Consider the following 4,559-nt stretch of genomic DNA (forward strand, 5'->3'; position numbering starts at 1 on the left):
AAACTAATTTAATCAGGATTTTTGTTTTGGTTTCCAGTAATAGCAAAAGTGTGTAAAAAAAAAAAAGACTTATGACTTGCGTAAACCTAACTAAAAACCACAACAACAAAAAAATCAATTTCTGTCATGACAACTCTCGGAGGGATTGGCATGGTAATGTACATGACAATGTTAATGTATTTGGTCTTATCTATAATGTATAGATCTTCTACGCTGCTGCTGCGGCAGAGCAAGTACCGAGACTTGCTACTGCCAATACATCCACAACATGCTGCTGTTGCAAATATAACATACATGAAATAAACCCCATATAGGATACATGAATCACCTCGTAGCAGATCTATACAGGTGGAGCTGGGGAAGGTGGGGGGTTTCTGAAGCAAGCTGCACTGCTACGGCAAGCACTAGTCATATATTTGAATGTTGAGCAGCGAGCTCATTGGCTACTGATACAGGAGAGAACCAATCAGCTGTGCCATGTGATAATGATGTCATTAGGTCAGATTGAATTAGTCCTATCGAACTGCGCCATCTAGAGTTTATATATACACTACTATGCAAAAGTCTTAGGCCATTAGTATTTTCACCAACAACAAAAAATGGTTTCAAGTCAGTTATTTATATCTTTTGCTGTAGTGTGTCAGTAGGAAATATCAGTTTACATTTCCAAACATTCCTTTTGCCATTAATTGTAATAATCCAGTGAGATTTTTGTTTGCACAAGGAGTCTGACAGCAGCCAGTGCTCCACACAAAGATCTGATTTCACCATCATCCAGTCTGTGTGGAATGACATGAAGAAACAGAACAAACTGAGACAGACTCAATCCAGAAGAACTGTGGCAACGTCTGCAAAACATTTCAAGAAGCCTACCTGCAAAGCTACCTGAAAAACGATTCGCAAATGTAGCTCGGACAAAAGCTGTTTTAAACGCAAAGGTTGCTCACACTAAATGTTGATTTGATTTAGTTAATTGATAAATAAAATCTATTTATGGCATTATTTTTGAAAGCATCCCCACTTTACAGCATTTTTACACAAGTGCCTAAAACTTCTCACAGTACTGTAGCTTCGCAGGTAGGTTTCTTGACTTTTGCACAGTAGTGTATATATATATATATATATATATATATATATATACACACACACACACACACACACACATATATATATATATATATTTTATTAATTTTTTTGTGGCGATACTTATTTATTTATCCAAATCCAATGTTTTTATCATACAAACTTCCATTGTAAGTGCAATGCACATACACATACTTTTTAATTTAAAAAAATGCTTCTAGCTACAAACACTGTCAATACAACCTAACCAGCATCGAAACTTAAATCAGGGTAGCGCCATATTTACATTTTGACAGGAATGAAAATGAGGCTGTGAGGGAAAGAAGTACATGCGTTTAATCCCTTATGAAAATTAATCATGGTTTTATTATAGTAACATTTTTTGTATAACCACAGTTTTACTACAAATACCATGGTTAAACTATGGTTAGTGTAGCAAAACCATGGATAATTTGTGGTTAGCGTGGTTTAACTTGGTTTTTTGTTTTACTATGGTTAATTTTCGTAAGGGATGGATTGTACTGTTGTTTAACAACATACCCGTTGTTCAGCTGGCGAAATGTCTTTCTGAAAAAAAACTAATCATTAGACAAAAACGACATAAAACAGTTTTGTAAGTTGTAAAAAAAATGACATGATCTAAGACCTTTACACAATGCCATCGTAAAGATCCCTAACAGTCTTGTTAAATTCAAAATGGCATCTAACCTGATTAAGGTTTATGATGAGGTGACGTGAATGTAAATATTGAGCGTCTCTCTTGAAAGTATCCCAAACAGTGTGACATCAAACTTTATATGGGACAGGAAACGAGCATCCATTAGGTTCCCCTCAGAGTCCAACGAGAGCCGTGGAGAAAGACAGACAGATATAATAGGAGAAGCAGAGCGTGGGCTTGTGGGATTTGGTAATGGTGTGTGTTGAGAGCGGGGCTCAGGAGATCACTGAACTAACGATGCTGTAATGTAGTGCTGCTGTCCGCATGAGTAGCAGCGTGACAGATTGGGTGAGCAGCGAGAGCAGACCAGAGAACTCCACACACACACCGGCCGATCAATCAATTAAAGATGCGGGCAACCCCGGCAAGAAGAGACACTAATTAACACACTGCAGGGCGAGACTCTCTCACACGCACACATACGCGCAGGGGCCTCTGCTAGTCAATGAACTGGCCCTTCCCTGGGTTAGGGCTAGAAGGGATGCAACTGTGGACAGATTGTCCTACTGGGCATGCGCACATCAATACTGCGTCATTTTTGTCATGCTGAACAACAATTAAATACTATATCTGTATTTTTGTAAGGTTAAGGTAAGGGTTGGGGTAGACGTTAATAAAACACAATCTAATAGGTAGCAAATTTAAAGGGATAGTTCACCCAAAAATGAAAATTACCTCATAATTAAAAGGTGGGGTAAGTGATTTCTGGTAGCCAATGTTGATATTTCAAATCACCAAAACAAACACGCTCCTATTTTGATAGCTCCGCCCCACACACACATATGTACGCAACCCAAGCAACGATTATGGCGGAATCTGCTGTATTAAACGTATTATCTTACTTTTCAGACACATTTTGGGAGCCGACGCTTGAAACAGACAGTGGAGGAGGTTTAGACGCTCCAGGCTTATAGGGTGTGGAAATGAATGTGTCTTAGCTGAAGGGAATGGCAATATGATTGCAGATGAACAAACAAGCGAACATGACACACGAGCATATTCAAGCAAAAGCCAGCATATATTAGTTCTGTGAAACAAAGTAAAGCCAATGTTACTCACCCTTTCGAGAAGAAACAAAGCAACCTCGGCGTCTGATCGCAGGCCTTCCCGCTCCTTGAGTTCTCTCCAGCGCTGGAAAGCTGATCCAAAATGTACACGGGTCCTACTTCTTGCCTTATCGTAAGCCTTCTTTTCTTCTTTTGTTTTTTATCCGCCATCTCTATCTTTCTGTCGCTCGGCTCAGCTAATGTCTGTCCTGTGCACTGAGCGCTCTCTCCTCCACATCATGAGTAGACACGGCCCGACTCAGTTTTCTAAAGCGGTTTTGAAAAAATACATACCTTTAACTCACCCTCAAGCCATCCTAGGCGTATATGACGTTCTTCTGTCAGACAAATCCAGTCGGAGTTATATTAAAAATGTCCTGGCTCTTCCAATCTTTATAATGGCAGTGAATGGGTGTTATTTTTCAACAGTCCAAAAGAAGTCCAATAAAGCGCATCCATCCATCATAAAAAGTGTCTCACATGGCTCCGGGAGGTGAATAAAGGCCTCCTGAAGCGAATCGATGTGTTTTTGTAAGAAAAATATCCATATTCAAAACTTTACTTTGCTCCGGTGAGAAATGCTAGTCTCGCGAGAAACGACATTTGTTTACAGGAGCAAAGGAAGCAAAGTTTCCTTACTTTAGCAAAGGAAAACCAGTCTCTTCTTGGCTTCTATCGAAATCCTCCGACATTTCTCTCTACACATCCTCGTTTTGTACTTCTAATTCGTGACCGGTGTTTTGTTTTGCTCTCTCTGCTGCACTTCAGCGTTCGCCACTTCTCGCCGTATCTTACACTAGGCCGACGTCCGTCATCCGCAGGAGTGAACGCGCATGTGACAGTTAGCAGAAGCTAGAGATTACGGTTTATAAAGTTTTAAATATGGATACGTTTCTTATAAAAACTCATTGATTCGTTACAGGAGCCCTTTATTCACCCCCCCGGAGTGAAGCACTTTTTATGATGGATGGATGCGCTTTATTGGACTTCTTTTGGACTATTGACGAAAAACACCCATTCACTGCCATTATAAAGCTTGGAAGAGCCAGGACATTTTTCGGAGTTATATTAAAAATGTCCTGGCTCTTCCAATCTTTATAATGGCAGTGAATGGGTGTTATTTTTCAACAGTCCAAAAGAAGTCCAATAAAGCGCATCCATCCATCATAAAAAGTGTCTCACATGGCTCCGGGGGGTGAATAAAGGCCTCCTGAAGCGAATCGATGTGTTTTTGTAAGAAAAATATCCATATTCAAAACTTTACTTTGCTCCGGTGAGAAATGCTAGTCTCGCGAGAAACGACATTTGTTTACAGGAGCAAAGGAAGCAAAGTTTCCTTACTTTAGCAAAGGAAAACCAGTCTCTTCTTGGCTTCTATCGAAATCCTCCGACATTTCTCTCTACACATCCTCGTTTTGTACTTCTAATTCGTGACCGGTGTTTTGTTTTGCTCTCTCTGCTGCACTTCAGCGTTCGCCACTTCTCGCCGTATCTTACACTAGGCCGACGTCCGTCATCCGCAGGAGTGAACGCGCATGTGACAGTTAGCAGAAGCTAGAGATTACGGTTTATAAAGTTTTAAATATGGATACGTTTCTTATAAAAACTCATTGATTCGTTACAGGAGCCCTTTATTCACCCCCCCGGAGTGAAGCACTTTTTATGATGGATGGATGCGCTTTATTGGACTTCTTTTGGACTATTGACGAAAA

The sequence above is a fragment of the Sinocyclocheilus grahami genome, unplaced genomic scaffold, assembly GCF_001515645.1.
Source record: "Sinocyclocheilus grahami isolate Dianchi unplaced genomic scaffold, SAMN03320097.WGS_v1.1 scaffold643.1, whole genome shotgun sequence".
In the NCBI taxonomy this organism is placed as follows: domain Eukaryota; kingdom Metazoa; phylum Chordata; class Actinopteri; order Cypriniformes; family Cyprinidae; genus Sinocyclocheilus; species Sinocyclocheilus grahami.